The sequence below is a fragment of the Asparagus officinalis genome, chromosome 1, assembly GCF_001876935.1.
Source record: "Asparagus officinalis chromosome 1, Aspof.V1, whole genome shotgun sequence".
In the NCBI taxonomy this organism is placed as follows: domain Eukaryota; kingdom Viridiplantae; phylum Streptophyta; class Magnoliopsida; order Asparagales; family Asparagaceae; genus Asparagus; species Asparagus officinalis.
Genome location: NC_033794.1, coordinates 4,913,833 through 4,931,165, shown reverse-complemented (window position 1 = coordinate 4,931,165; position 17,333 = coordinate 4,913,833). Strand labels below are relative to the sequence as shown.

The 17,333-nt window shown below is 40.9% G+C and overlaps 1 long non-coding RNA gene across 1 annotated transcript; it reads right to left on the bottom strand.

The window, feature by feature from the left end:
* Positions 586-1,383, bottom strand: LOC109829697. Its single transcript, XR_002244119.1, has 2 exons — positions 1,203-1,383; positions 586-936 (listed from the first exon to the last, which is right to left on the bottom strand). It is a non-coding gene; the product is annotated as an uncharacterized LOC109829697 (long non-coding RNA).

The window sequence follows — 17,333 nt, the reverse complement described above, 5'->3', positions numbered from 1 at the left end:
TGTAAGTGTCTATTTTTCATGTTAGAATTCATGTCTCAGACATAATGATGACTCTGCACGTGAAATGTCAAAGTCACTGGGGGAAGAAGACCGACCAGTTGGAATAAGCAATGGAATCCCCCTAAACATTTGTATTAGCTATAAAACCAGAAGCATCATCCTTCTGCATAGCTCCATAGTTATTCCATACTGAAACTACAATTGCCAAAAAGGTAAGCGTGCATTCATGCTTCTTCATCCATATCTTTAAACTATGCAGTCCATAATTATTATTACGCTCTTTGAAGTTTAAAAGCTCATCTTTGAAGAATACTAAACATATAACGAGCCGAAACCACAAATTGACATGTAATAACGGAAAAATGAAAGCATCGTGTAATATAAAAGCCCAAACTGATTTTCAACATACACTTTATAGAAAATTGAAAGGAAAACAAAATCAGAGTTAATATACCAAATAACAAACTGATAATAACACCAAACATAAAATTTACAAGATCGCATAGTACCAATCCTATCAGTTAGAATCTGAAACTCCCAAAAAATTAATTAAAAAATAAAATTTTAACGAAATACTAATAGTAATTGATAAAACTGACCTTGTCAAGATAGCCCATATCTACTGTACACAATCACAGCATCTTCACTTAGCTACACAACATTTTAGCTGTTTTTTCTTTCAAGGAAACAAATTGAGGCATGCATCTTCAGTTAAGAACATTTAATTTAAGAGCAAAATATGAAATCCTACCAAAAAAAGCTTGAAGCTATTTCGTGGCGATGAGATCACTAAGAGAGAAGGGGTGACAACGAGGGGAAGCACGCAAGTAAGCAGCCGCGGACCCCCATCTTCCATGAGCGCCGACCAGCGTGCTCTCTCTCGTTGTCAACTCCATCGTCGTCGTCGTCCATCATCATCACCAACCAATCAGATTCCTATTTAATTTACAAAATTAGTATCAAATAATGATTCGATCAGCAAAGAAAAAACGAGAGGACACACACACACACACACAAAAGAGGGGGGAACAAGCCCTAGATATCAGCAAGCCTGCAAAATTATCTAAAAACAGATGCTCATAGAAAAGAAAAAGAAATCGAAAGCCATCTTCGCTGATCGATTCAGAAGCTTCTTCTTATCTTCTTCAAGAAGTAGGAGTAATAAATTAAAAAAAACGAGAGAGAGAAAAATAGACGAAGACCTGATGCTGCTACTGCTTCCTCATCGCCCGCCTAAATAAGGCCTCCAATCGTAAATCTTATTGATTTACCGCAGTCAGATTTGACCGAATTACGGTGGGGGCAATGAAATAGAAAAGCACAGGAGTGAATAATCCGGCCATTATTATTCTTATATATAAGCCCTTCACATTCCAAATATTTGAGAGATGTTTATTGGTATTCACTTATAACCTCTTTTTTAGCAGGGAAATACTCTTTAATAGCTTATGCGCCAATTTGATAGTGCTCGAGCTCATAATAAGTTGAATATATAAGAAACTTATAGAAGAAACTCATATAAACAACTGAAAATTAGTAAGGTGTATGTAAAAAAGCGCTTAAAATCATTATAATTAAGTGAAATGACAAAAATAGACATAACCTTAGCTATCAAAATACATAAAATAATTTTAAGATAGAAAGGTAATAATGCCAAAGCTAAAGGGTATATGAAACTATGAAAGGCAGAAGCTGCTTTTAAATGTATCCTCAAGTTACTTATAAAAGCACCCCTTTCAAAAGCAGCAGCGGTTTTAATAAACATACAAAATAAGTTTTATACAAAATTCGTCATTCACTGCTTGTTAAAAAATATCAGAAACAACATAAAAAATAATACCAAAATGATCTTGTGTCTCTGAGAAACTATCAAATCAAAATATTCTCCAAGACTTTCAATTAAACATGACTAAGAAAAATATTTATATTTGTAATTATGTCTAAATCATGAATATATCTCATCAGATACTGATATGGATATATAATGAAATATCTGAATTCATATCTAAAATATTTGAATCTAAAGTTGAAATATCTGATATGTGTCAATCACTCATTTTAAATTGGTTTGACCATTAGATTCATGAATTTAAGGTTAACTTTGATGATCCTTCAAATGTAATCTTAGTTTTCCTAGATCCATCAAATATATTAATGGATTCTCCTCTCTGTGTGCATGTGTATATATACATATATTCCATTTTGTAATGGATATGGATATGAGTTTTTATTATTGAGACGTAACTATATTCTTATATGTATTTATGATTGGCAAGTATGTAGGGATATAGCAAGTTCCACATCTAATTTATACCTGATCCATTTGCAACCCATGCTCAAGCCATTCAAAAATTATCATGTGACATACCTCAAAAAAAAATTCTTTATCTTTTTTCAATGATGTTGAACCAAAAAAGGGCAAATGAAAAATAACAACAAAACCTTTCTGTTAGCCTTCTTGTTTTGATGATGATTTAACAAATAATTTACAACTAATATTGGTTTTAGTATTTTGGTTTTGTGTTGTTTAATATACATAGAAAAATGAGCTACATTGATATTGAAACCTATGCAAACCAAGTCAACCAATCAAGTTCAAGCTTCATATGATTCACTATTGGTATATTTAGTATAGGTTTATATGTAATGTGTGCAAATTCTTCAAGCTCAAATTTACAAACACATTTATTTGTGAAATTTCTCAAGTTTATATGTAATGTGTGCAAATTCTTCAAGCTCAAATTTACAAACACATTTATTTGTGAAATTTCTCAAATCATAGGTGTTTTTATGCAAAATATACAAGCTCAAATTTACAAACACATTTATTTGTGAAATTTCTCAAATCATAGGTGTTTTTATGCAAAATATAGTTTAATATGCTTTGCACTAAACAAACATTATAAACATCTTTCATTAAGTCCATAAAAACATTATACAAGTTTTCAAAACTTGATTTTAGCAAAATGTCAAAATTAACATGTTTAAATACACATGTATTTTAGTATTTTTTGAATATTTCTGAGATTTCACAAATGGTAAGTGAAAATTGAAAAATTCCTTTTCTAACATGTTCATATTTATGTTTATAAACTTTTTCTAAAGTTTTATATTTTTTGGAATTTATTTACTATTTTTAAAATATATTTAAAATTCAATTTTACTATTCATAACAGGCTCAAAACCTGTTATCAGTCGACTGATGATCCTTATCAGTCGACTGATGATCCTTATAAGTCGACTGATTAAAACACCCAGAATTTTTAAAACTATCTGTTTTAACGACTGATGAACTATTAGTCGACTGATTACTCATCAGTCGACTGATGAGGTCTTCAGTCGACCGATGAGCTGCCAGTTACATGTAACGGTCAGCTCATCAGTCGACTGATAAACAGTATCAGTCGACTGACGCCTGTAACGGCTAGTTTTTCTAGCTTTCTATTTTTTAAATCTTTTTGCTGGTTTTTGGGCTTTGGTTTTTCATCCTATAAATACCCCTTACTGTTTCACTTCTAAAGTTATCTAAGTGGGTTTTAACAAGAGTTTCAAAGGGTTTAAAAGATCGTTTAAGTTTCTTTTCAAGTTTGTATCTAAGTGGGTTTTAACAAGAGTTTCAAAGGGTTTAAAAGATCGTTTAAGTTTCTTTTCAAGTTTGGTGTTTGTTTACAAAGAGGAGGCTTATTTCAAAGGGTTTAAAAGATCGTTTAAGTTTCTTTTCAAGTTTGGTGTTTGTTTACAAAGAGGAGGCTTACATTGTCGATTGAGGAATTCATGCTTAATCACTCTTATCCTCTCTTTGTGTTTATAGAGAAGTGTAGGCGTATAAAATTGCTTATAGGTCCCTTAACACAGCTCAGCACGGTGATTCGACAAATCAACGAACCATCGGGTGACGTATCTAAACGCGACCGTTAGTCCGCAATACCGAAGCCAAGTGACACGCGACAAAGTGGATTAACGAGGCAACGAGGCTAACGAACCGCACGCAAACAACGGAACAGATCCACTTGCGTACAGAATTAAGCTAACAGTTCGGTGAGTCAACGAGTCATCCAACCATAGAACGGATTTGAACTCAAACACCGAGGCGGATTTATTGCCATATTAGGATTCGGACTGTCAAATCAGAGTCCGGATCAACAACGAAGCGTAAAACCGGACAACGGACACAACACGGCAACACCTGAAGGACTCGGCCAAAACCGAGCCACCTCTAGGTGGCTCGGTGGCCAAGCCACCTATAGGTGGCTCGGCCAAAGCCTAGCCACCTATAGGTGGCTCGGTGCAGATATAAGAGCCTATAAATAAACCCCCCTTGGCTCATTTTTAAAGGTTGGAACTTCTAGAGCTGAAACTCTGCCGAATTGAGAACTGAGCTTGGAGTTTTGAAGACTTGAAGACTTGGACATTCAGATCTGGTTCTTGGCGAGCATCCATGTCACAAAAGGCAGGAGTTCGAGAGAGAGAAATCAGATCTGAGATCTACACGAAGTAATACTCCGGATCAAAGCTTGGCCTTTGATCCCGAGAACTAAAGGCTATTATTTCCTTGGTGAAATAGTACCCCCCGGCTGTTATTTCCTTAGTGAGATAACACCCGTCAAATCGTGTAGATCCGACCGGATCTAGATCGTGCGGTGGTCCACGGATTAACCCCGGCGTCGGCAAAGAACCCACAAAAGCGAGTGACCGCAAAACAGGAGCTCGTGATTTGTTCGTAAGGAAAGTTATAATCTTTTTATTTTTTTCTTTGATTTCGTTGTAACCGGATCTTATAAAAAGACCGAATCTTTTGTAATCAAAAAGCAATTACTTGAGAGAACAATGACATCAATGAAGAACACAATTTTTCCCACGAACAATCTGGCGACCACAGTGGGAGCCACCCATGAAGTTTCTGCTTTTGAGACCCGGACACATTTTTCCCAAAGTTATAAGGAGTTGTTAATTAAAAAATTTCCTAATTAAAACTAAATGTATTCTTTAAAGTGGGGTGTATTTAATAAGCATCTCGGAAAAAGAAACTTATCATTTTATAATTTAATCCCTTATAACGTATAACTTAGTGAATATTTATAATTTTAGTTCAAATCCTATTTTCATTCATGATTTAGAATATTCTTGAAATAAGAAAATGATGTATAATGATTATTGTGAATGAAACACTACTCTCATTCTTAGTTTAGAATCTTCCAAAAATAAGAGACTATACATAAAACTAGGGGGAATCTTTCATGTGTAAAATTACCAATATACCCCTCACTCTTCTACTATTGACCGAAAATACCGTTTAAATTTTTTGGTACCCCAAAAAAAATTAGTAGCATAGATTTTTTTTATATTAGATAATGTTTTAAATACATGCTACAATACTACAAACAAATGCACATGCAAGTAACTTTAAATTTTTATCTAAACAATTTTCTATCCTACATATTTTTCATGTTATGTTATTTAAGCTATGTTATTACTTATAAGATTCAGTATAGAAAATGTTTTGTCGATTATTTTTTTGGGAGTTCATTTATTAGAATATTCTAATTGGAGTATGTAATTTTAAATCAAACATATTCCAACAATGTAGAATTTAATTCGACTTTGAACTATCTATTGCTGCTGGCTTCCAAAAAAAATTTACTTAGAAAAAATACATATATAGTTGAAAATATTATCATATATAAGCCTCAGAAGGAAACATTATCGTCTGATGACGATAGTGTTATACCTGAGAAGTCGTGCCAACACACGATAGATTACTCCGATCGTCAAGCAGACGAGTTGTACTATCGTGCTGGGGGTACGAATAAAACCAGGAAAAGGAGTCCCCAAGAACAGGAAACTCAATGCCCCTGTTCCAAACTCATTCGGGCAGTATTGTCTGAATGCAACTGCATCAAGGCGGTCACCGAAAGAGTTTCGGTTTTCGAAAGGCTCAGACCGAAACACCAGAACCAAGACCTAGGCGTTTCCGACGAAGAAGAAGAGTAGTCGAAGATGGAGAATTTCCGAGGGTCACCACCAACATGACCAGCAAGGGGACATCGGCATGGGATAATCTCGAGTCGATTCTGAAAGCATCCCGGCCTATAACCCGTCTGCAGTCCGGAACCATCAAGCGAGCAACTTATGGTAGGGTTCGGACAAGACTACCTTCAGAAGATGAAGAATCTGATGCTGGCTCCGTAGTTGCATCGGATAATACGGTGTCCAGTGAGGGACAACCCCGCGAGTCATTTATGATAAGCACGGAACAAGTGGCCAAGATGCTCGAAAAAGCCTTGGCTAAACAGCAGGAGAGCTTTAGGTTCGAAATGCAGATGGCCATGCAGAACATGAGAGAAATGCATGACCAACAAATCCAAGCATTGACGAACCAGCAAGGCGAACCAAGTCGTCGTAACCAGGTTAATCTGGAAGATGAGGACACAAATGCGAATGAGACGCATAATGCCAATAATCCTCCCGTCAATGCAGAGGGTGGTAATGAGAATGCTAGCGAAAACACAGGTGAAAACTTGAAGATCAAGAACCTCGAGAGCAAAATCAATACATTGATTTCCGCTCAAGAGATGAAGAAAACTGGCATTCCTTGTCCATACCCACGAGAGTAGGAATCAATCCCATATCCGGCGAAGTTTAGTCTAATTAACTTCACGCCATTTGATGGGAAGGGTTCACCCACTCAGCATTTGATTTACTTCAAATCGCACCTGGGTGTCATCTCTGGTAATGAGCCTCTGATGGTATGGTCCTTCGTTGGCACTCTTCGTGGAGCCGCCTTCGATTGGTATCGTCGCCTCAAGCCAGGAAGCGTGAACAGCTGGGACGACATGGAAACTAAGTTCATCGCTAACTTCTTCGACGATGACACCGAAATATCCATCGGAACGTTGCTTGATGAAAAACAAAAAGACGGGGAGTTGGTCGACGCCTTCGTCAAAAGGTTCACGAAACAAAGCAATGAATTGTAGGGATCCGATCAGTGAAGACTTTATCCTCTAGACTTGTCACAATAATCTTTCATTAGACATCCTCGAAGCGATGGGAACAGCACCGTCTGACACTTGGAAAGACTTGAAGGTGCGCGGTGAACAAGCCGAACGCTTCCTCCGAAGGAAGAAGGCCGAGAGGAACCGACCGACGGTTAATCCGCTGAACTCGAACTTCGTCTCTCGTGGTAAGGGCAAGGCACCTGCAGCTGCTGATGGTGCTAATCGGACGTCACAACAGCAATCCCGAAGGCAGCAAAAGACTTCGGACCCGAGACTCAAAAAAGAGTATTCCTTCAAGGACGAAGACGTTCCAGCCATCTTCGAATCCCTCCTTGGGAGCAACAAGATTAAGCTACCACCTATCATAAATCAGGAGGAAGCTGACCATACGACAGATCCAAAGTACTGTGCATACCACAGGAGGGTCCTTCATCCCACCAAGGATTGCTTTGCTCTCAAGAATAGCATTCAGACCTTGGTTGAAGCCGGCGTTATATCGCTCAATTAAGTCGAAACAAGACTCCAAAGAGTATACGAGTATAAACTGTTTCTCAATCCTCCAACAGGTGCATGAGGTTAAACTCCGATACAAGTCTGGGAGAAGTTTTCAAAACCCTAATGGCGAACATGACTACAGCTTATCCGTCCATAATGGAAGACGACGATCAAATGCCAACATGGGAAGACCCGTGGGTTCACCATCTGAATATGCAGTATGGCGATAGGTTCGAGCAAAGAGAACCACCCACTGAAGATAAAATAGTCCAGATTAACATGGGTGATGAGGCCAACCCAAAGCCTATATTCATCAGCGACAGTCTTCCCCCAGATGAGAAGGAGGAATTGATTGCTCTCATCAGGGAATATATCGACGTCTTCGCATGGAATTATGAAGACATGCCAGGGCTCGACCCCAATGTCGCAATGCACCGCCTCGATATCAAGCCGGATGCCAAACCTGTCAAGCAACAGCAAAGACGGTTTCGTCCGCAGATTATGGAAGCCATTGAGGCAGAGGTTAAGAAGTTGATCGAATCAGGATTTATCCGAGAGGAACAACATCCAGACTGGTTAGCTAATATCGTTCCAGTTATGAAGAAGAACGGTAAAATCAGAATCTGTATTGACTTCAGGGACCTGAACACGGCATGTCCGAAAGATGACTTTCCTCTCCCAATCACAGATGTCATTATCGACAATACATGTGGATTTGAGAGAATGTCTTTTATGGATGGTTTCTCAGGATATAACCAAATCAAGATGCACCCAGATGATGAGAAGCATACAGCGTTCAGAACGCCCCTCGATGTCTTTTGCTACACCGTGATGCCTTTCGCTACACCGTGATGCCTTTCGGTCTAAAGAATGCAGGCACCACGTACCAACGAGCAATGACTAAGATTTTCCAAGAACATCTCAGGAAAATAGTCGAATGCTACGTTGATGATTTAGTTATAAAAAGCCGCAACAAAGAAGATCACATCAAGGACTTGAAGACGATGTTCGATCTCATGCGGAGCCATCAGTTGAAAATGAACCCCACTAAATCCTTCCTTGGAATGTCTAGCGGAAAATTCCTTGGATTCGTCGTCACCACTAAAGGTATACATATCGATCCTGATAAGGTGAAGGCGATATACACGAGCTGCAACCTCCTAGAAATCTAAGAGAGCTCAGAGGATTGCAAGGGCGTTTAGCTTACATCCGGCGGTTCATCTCAAACCTTTCTGGGAAGTGCCAACCATTTTCTAAGCTAAACAAGAAAGGGGTGTCATTTATTTGGGACGACGCCTGCCAAAAAGCATTCGAAGATATCAAAACATATCTGACAAATCCTCCTGTTCTCGTCACACCAAAATCAGGTAGACCGTTCTTGATTTATCTCAAGGCGATGAACCACTCGATATGTGCTTTACTAGCACAAGACGATGATAATGGTCACGAACAGGCAGTCTATTACTTAAGTCGGACCTTGATAGGCGCCAAGTCTCGATATCCGATGATTGAGAAAGAATGCCTCGCATTGGTATTCGCAATGCAAAAGATGCGGCATTACTTGGTTGGACAGACGATTTACGTCATTTCCAACGTTAATCCAGTACGGGTATTTATGACGCAACCGGCCTCTATGAATTGGCGGGTAGCGTTCTCTTGTCCCAATATGATTTGCACTTCAAGCATTAGAAGTCGATCAAAGGACAAGCGATTTGTGATCTTTTGGCGGCAAACCCGACCACAGATACGGCAGAAGTATATGATGACTTGCCGGACGAAACCCACGAGGTTAACACTACGTCGCACCAACAAGTATGGCAATTATATTTCGATGGTGCTTCAAGAGCAGTTAATAGGGCAATAACCCCGGGAGGTTCTACAGTTTCCTCCGGGGTTGGGGTTGTCTTAATCTCCCCGGGGAAGCATATGATGCCTCGAGCTTATTCATTGACTAGTCCGTGCTCTAATAACGTAGCCGAGTACAATGCGCTTCTCATTGGACTCAGTTTCGCCAAGGAGCTGGGGGTCGAATATCTCGAAGCTTTTGGGGATTCTCAATTGATAGTCAACCAAGTCCGTGGAGAGTATGAAGTCAGGAACCAAGACCTGATCCCGTACCACCAGGAGGCCATCAAAATAGCAGAATCTTTTGAAGAATTCTTTATTGAATACATCCCTCGTCTCCAGAACGCTTATGCAGATGCACTGGCAGCACTAGCGGTATCACTTGCGCAGCCTCCCGAAACTGAGCTGTTAGTCACAGTGAGGACGCATCAGCTCTGCATACCAATATACGATGTGGATATTGAAGAGGAAGATGATAGAGACATAAGCGCCAAGGAGGTGAATTCAACTCAAATTGGGTCTGAGTCCCGAGATTAGCGTTTTCCCATCATTGACTACGTCCAATATGGTATTTTGCCAGAGGATGTAAAAGAAAGAGAATCAATCCGCCGAAGAGCACCAAGATTCTTCTATAATACCGAGACTCATACGTTATACCGTAGAGGGTACGATGGTTTATTACTCTGATGCCTTTCGAACAAAAAAGCAGAAGAAGTTCTTAAGGAAGCATACGAAGGAGAATGTGGTGCGCATCAGCCTGGTCCCAAACTGTATGATCGCATCAGGAGAATGGGATATTTTTGGCCAACAATGGTTCGTGACGCAATCGAATACGCCCGAGAGTGTCATGATTGTCAAATACATGCGAATTATATGCATCAACCACCAGAGCAGTTGCACACGTCGATCACGTCTTGGCCGTTCGAGACATGGGGTATGGACATCGTCGGTCCTATTTTTCCCCCTTCAGTCAAAGGTGATCGATTCATTCTAGCAATCACGGATTACTTCTCAAAGTGGGCTGAAGCGATTCCGCTTAGAGAAGTGAAGACGAACAACGTCATCAATTTCATCAAGCATCATGTCATATACCGACACGGCGTGCCAAGACGGATCATTCATGACAACGGTCCACAGTTCATAAGCAACGCCTTCATCAGGTTTTGTGACAAGTTCAAAATTAAAGATGTTTCGTCGACAGCTTATTATCCCGCTGCGAATGGATTAGCTGAGGCGTTCAACAAGACGATCATTAAGATTTTGTCAAAGCTCGTAAAGACCAATAAACGAGACTGGGACGATAAACTCGGTGAAGCACTCTGGGCTTATCGCACCACCATACGCACACCTACAGGAGCTACCCCATATTCGTTGGTATATGGATGTGAAGCTGTGCTACCTTTGGAGATCCAAATCCTATCCCTTCGGATCGCCCTCGCAACTGAGATGATGACAGAAGAACAGCATCAAAAACGTCTCAAAGAACTCGAGAGGTTGGATGAAAAGCACTTGGAGGCTCAACAATACATTGAGTTTTATCAAGCCAGAATATCTAGGGCTTTTAACAAGAGAGTCCGACAGAGAAGCTTCAAGGAAGGAGATCTGGTCCTCGCTGCTCGCCGACCGATAATCCTCAACTCCAAGAAGAAAGGTAAATTTGAACCCAAATGGGAAGGATCGTTTGTGATAGACACAGTCTACTCAAACGGTGCATATCGTCTGATTACTCAAGAAGGCACCAGGCAATTAATGCCAATAAATGGGAAGTTCCTGAAAAAATACTATCCCTAGTACATTCAGGATAACTCATTTACCGGGAAGTTCCTTGTAGAATATTACACTTAATATTCTAGAGGATAACCCAAAATCATTTTCACCACCAAAATCCCTCACAGATCAATTTCAATTGACAGTGAGTCCACCAAAAATGTCTTTCTGGCCCTCTTGATTCTCTCCATGAACAAGAGGTCCACTTTCAGTTCGGAACCCCCTTTCGATAAACGAAAGAACTCCCTTCTTTTTCTCTTTGGTTAAGCCTTCTCATGGTTATAACCGAAGTTGAAGTTTCACTTCGATAAACGAAGAACTCATTTTTCAGTTTAGATAACAAATCCTATAAAAGGCAAGTTTATCTCGATTTTTCCAGATTCTCGGAGTGGAGATCCCACTTTTAGTTTCTTTTGCGCTGGAAATAGAATATAAAATTCTTCCTTTCCAGAATCAAGGAATAGAATATAAAATTCTTCCTTCCTTGTATTCGGGTTCGCCTTCACCCTAAAAGAAGACCGGGAAATAGAATATAAAATTCTTCCTTTCCCGCACCAACCTTTTCCAAGAATTTATCAATCTAGGATTCATCCTAGGAAGTTTATCCCGAATCCTAAGCAGGGATAAGTCTGCGCCTAACACGCGCTGCCGGTTTAGTCTTTTTCCGCACAAAAAGACACCAGAGTCTGATTCTGGGGTATTTTATCCTGAAACCTAAGCAAGGATAAGTCTGCGCTTAACCCGCGCTGCCGGTTAGTTCTTAACCGTCAAAAAGAACACCCGTTCACATATTCAACATTGTGGCAGGTTGTTATTAATAACACCAAAATCCATGCCTTACACGCATGGGGAATTTCATCCTGAATCCTAAGAAAGGATATGCCGACGCCTAACACGCGTCGCCGGTTTAGTCTTTTACCGATTGAAAAAGACACCAGAGTTCGATTCTGGGGTATTTTATCCCGAAGCCTAAGTAGGGATAAGTCAACGTCTAATACACGTTGCCGGGTAGCCTATTCCCGTAACAATGGCGAAGTCTATGTATTCGACATCATAGCACAAAGTCTCAGAGAATTCACTCTCTTAGCACAACGTTACATGCGGAACGGATTTAGACAATCCGCATGCTAGCCCGACTCAAACGGTAGTCGGTAAAGGCTAATCAAATCCGTTGAAGGCTGGGGGTTAGCCAAAAACCCCAAAGTCAGCGCCTAACACGCGTCGCCAGTTTAGTCTTTCTCCGAAGAAAAAGACACCAGAGTTCGATTCTGGGGTATTTTATCCCGAAGCCTAAGTAGGGATAAGTCAGCGTCTAAAACACGTTATTGGGTAGCCTATTCCAGTAACAAAGACGAAGTCTACGTATTCAATATCGTAGCACTAAGAGCGTTAACTCTCTTAGCACAACGTCACATGCGGAACAGATTTAGACAATCCGCATGCTAGCCCGATTCAAACGGTAGTCGGTAAAGGCTTATCAAACCCGTTGAAGGCTGGGGGTTAGCCAAAAATCCTAAAGTCAACGCCTAACACGCGTCGCCGGGTAGTCTATTCCCGTGAGAAAGACGAAGTCTACGTATTCAATATCGTAGCACTAAAAGAGTTAACTCTTTTAGCATAACGTCACATGCGGAACGGACTTAAAACAATCCGCATGCTAGCCCGACTCAAACGGTAGTCGGTAAAGGCTCATCAAACCCGTTGATGGCTGAGGGTTTGCCAAAAATCCTATAAATGCGAGGGTCACTGACGCATCAGCTTCATTAGTTGGTCTCGTGACTTGAGCATCCAACGACATTCGAAACCCTAGGGTCAACGCCGGTCAACGCGTAACCCTAGGTCAACGCCAGTCAACGCGTTGCGACCAAAAGTCAATGAACAGTGATCTGAAACCCTGAGTCAGCACGATGTGATTTTATTAATAAAATCAGACCAAGTTGAGATACAAGAAGACGTCTCAAATCAGATCTAACAAACTGAAGGAAGCAATTTTAGCCTTAACAGCGGCAAGTTTCTCTGCGTGTTCCGGTCGAACCTTCTCCTCTTCTTCCTTCTGAAGCTTGGCATAAGCAAGAACGGCGGCAGCATCGGCAGTTACGTCTTCTCGGTGCAACGCGTGAAGAGCCTCCAGCTCTCCTCTATAAACATTTTGAACTCTGGTGCTCTCGAACTCAAAATCTCTTAGAGTCCTCTCCCCTTGGACAGTCCTAATCCCCGTACGATCAGCAATGCTGTTATAAGCATCTATCTTAGTTCGCAGACGACGTTGCCGTTCGTACAAGTTCGCAACGATGATTTCTTGCTCTGATATGCGTCTCGCTCGGGCCTTACGCTCGTGCATCCTCTGAATCTGAGCATCGATCATGAGCGGCGTGACCTCATCATGTGGGTCGTAGTGTACTAGCTCTTCCAAACGATACACGAGTTCCTCTAAGCAAGTCAGCTTTAACTCACATCGTCTAGCTAGCCGGATGCCACCTACACGCCGAATGTCTTTAAGACTATCTGCTATGAAAGGGAGCAAATCATAAAATCTTCCCCGTCCAGAACTAATGGCAGTGGCCGTTTGTTGCATGACTTTCTCTAATTCTTGGAGGATGCCCTGCACGGATTCAGGGACCGGGAGGACAAATTCTGGGCTAGGCATAATTGCAGCAATGGGATCCTCTTCCCCTTTATCGTCGGATATCAGGATGATTTCGGGTCTCACCGTCCTCCTATCTCGGGAATTCAACCGAGGAAGTGGACCAATAGCCTGTCTGGCGGAAACCGAAGAGAAAACCTCCGTGGGGAACTCGGCTGCAACAAAGCAAGGATAGAGTCAGAAAATTATCCATGAATTAAATCCGTCTTATAAAAGAGCAAAATAAGATAATCCACGGGGTAATTAGAGAGACGATTTTGAGTGTCTTACACTGGAAGAACGGTATGCATCATCACGTAAATAACGTGGTAACATACACCGACCTACAAAGTGTAAAATAACACGAAATCGCCCCAATATACCGGCGACCTACAAAGTGTAAAATAACACGAAATCGCCCCAATATACCGGAAGATTTGAACTTGCCAAGCAAAGCCCATCTTTAAAGCGTCGATCCTCACCAAGGAGAATCAAGGCTCTTCCCGATTGCCTCACCAAGGAGAACAGCGTGGGGATATAAAAAAAAGGAGTGATTTGCAAATTTCTAGAAAAAAGAGGACTAATTTGTAAATTTCTAAATATGCCAAAAAATAGCTCACCAGCGTACGAGGGAAGCACGCCATCAGCCGACGCAGCAGGGGAGCGACCTCTCGGGACACGCGACATGATAATCTGCGAAATAAATTAGGGGATCAGATCCAGAAAAAATTCCGATCTGAGATCTACACGAGACTACACTCCAGATCTAAGCTTGGTCTTAGATCTCGAGATCTGAGCGATTATTCCCTTGGTGGATTAATCCCTCCCGGCTATTATTCCCTTCGTGGAATAATACCCGAATACTCGTGTAGATCCGACCGGATCCAGATCGCGCGGTGGTCCACGGATTAACCCCGGCGTTGGCAAAGAACCCACACAAGCAAGCAACCGCAAAACAGGAGCTTGCGATTTGTTCACAAGAGGAAAGTTGTAATTTTTATTTTTTTTTCTTTGATTTAGTTGTAACCGGATCTATAAAAGACCGGATCTTTGTAACCCAAGATAACAATCATTTCAATGAAAAAGATAACAGTTTTCCACGGTTCTGAACCAGCCTTGAACCAGGTTGAACCAGTTTGAACCAAATTTGAACCAGAATTCAAATTGAAGCTGAATCGAGCATCGAAACAACTTCAAATCGACCGAGGGTTCAGTCCTTGGTTTATTCTTACCTCTCCCGCACATTCGGAAGGATCAGAAGATTTTTTAAGCCGAATTACTGCCTTTTTGGCTCATTATCAAGCCGGTTCAGCTCATTATCAGGCCGGTTCAGCTCATTCGGGCACAGAAATTACTCCAATAAGGTATACGAGTATAAACTATTCCCTATTTTTGGTTGAGAAGTTCCTAGAGAATATTTTTCCAAAAATATTCTTAAGGATAACTCAACAACACTACGCCGGACAACGCGTCGCAAATAAAGACTCAACGCCAACATTCGAGGGTCAGTTCTATGTTGAACCAACAAACACGAGCTAAAGATCAGAAAATCAGGAATCGACTTCAAGTTCAAGATTCCGACAATGGTCAGACAATAAATGCAGCGCCGAAACCCTTACAGACATTCGACGAAGCACCGAATAGCCTGAAGGATTGAAGGAATCAAGAACAGAAGCCATTCCAAGGTCGCGTTACACCGACTGAAGGTTGGGACAATCATATCCAAAGCATTCCAGACTCTTCTATAAAAGAACGAGGCTGAAATACTTTGGAGGGGGTATCTGTAGGCGTATAAAATTGCTTATAGGTCCCTTAACACAGCTCAGCATGGTGATTCGACAAATCAACAAACCATCGGGTGACGTATCTAAACGCGAGCGTTAGTCCGCAATACCGAAGCCAAGTGGCACGCGACGAAGTGGATTAACGAGGCAACGAGGCTAACGAACCGTACGCAAACAACGGAACAGATCCACTTGCGTACAGAATCAAGCTAACAGTTCGGTGAGTCAACGAGTCATCCAACAATAGAACGGATTTGAACTCAAACACCGAGGCGGATTTACTGCCATATTGGGATTCGGACTGTCAAATCAGAGTCCGGATCAACAACGAAGCGCAAAACCGGACAACGGACACAAGTTCATTTTTTGAAGGTTGGAACTTTTGAAGCCGAAACTCTGCCGAATTGAGAACTGAGCTTGGAGTTTTGAAGACTTGAAGACTTGGACATTCAGATCTGGTTCTTGGCGAGCATCCACGTCACAAAAGGCAGGAGTTCGAGAGAGAGAAATCAGATCTGAGATCTACACGAAGTAATACTCCGGATCAAAGCTTGGCCTTTGATCCCGAGAACTAAAGGCTATTATTTCCTTGGTGAAATAGTACCCCCCGGCTGTTATTTCCTTAGTGAGATAACACCCGTCAAATCGTGTAGATCCGACCGGATCTAGATTGCGCGGTGGTCCACGGATTAACCCCGGCGTTGGCAAAGAACCCACAAAAGCGAGTGACCGCAAAACAGGAGCTCGTGATTCGTTCGAAAGGAAAGTTGTAATCTTTTTATTTTTTTCTTTGATTTCGTTGTAACCGGATCTTATAAAAAGACCGGATCTTTTGTAATCAAAAAGCAATTACTTGAGAGAACAATGACATCAATGAAGAACACAATTTTTCCCGCGAACAAGAAGTTTTCCTAACTCATTTATCTAGCATTTTATTCTTGATTTTCATATCCATATCATTGCTAGTTAATTATTTGAGTTAGATGTTATTGAACTCATTTTATCACACACATCCCTATTTGAGCTTTTAGTATTTCATACATTATATATATTTGGTTGTGGGATTGTGATATTGTGAGAGTGAGCTTACATAGTGCTCTCATCCATTATAGAGAATAAATCATTTATATTTGAGCCTTAATTGTGTATGAGACATTGTATTACATTTGTACACTGAGAGGAGTGGTTGGTGAGAAACGGGGTCGATTCCAAGAGGAGTGGCGTCGGTTGTAAAACCTAAAGAGATGTTGTAAATCCGAGCACTTGAGGAAGAGGACACGGGCTAGGCCAACACTTAGAGGGTGTAGAGTGTGTTTACTTTGTGTGTGTTGTAAACGTTTGTCGGTAAGCGTTGAAAACCGACTGTGAACATTTTGGGTGAACGTCAAAAACCCGTCGTTATAGTGGATTCTCCCCGAGAGTGGGGAGCGGAGACGTAGGTCGGAAGGACCAAACTTCGTGATCATATTATTGTGTTTGAGTTTGCTTTGTATATATTTCTTTAGTGCTTGTAATTTTCATTCTTGCTCATAACTCATTCATATATCTTTTGCAAGAATTAATTCATCAAGAAAGTTTTTTTAATTAGCATAAAATCAGAATTAGATTAGCATTGACCCTATTCACCCCCCCCCCCTTCTAGGGTCTAACAATTGGTATCAGAGCTTGGTGCTCTTTGATTTGTAGCTTAACCGCCTTGAGTTAAAGATCCAAGCTTTCATATTATTGCTAATCTTATTTTTATATCTCTTTTTGCTTGCACAACACATTATGGATATGCACAGTGCGCCTAGCTTAGGTTGTGCCATTAATATTACTCCTCGT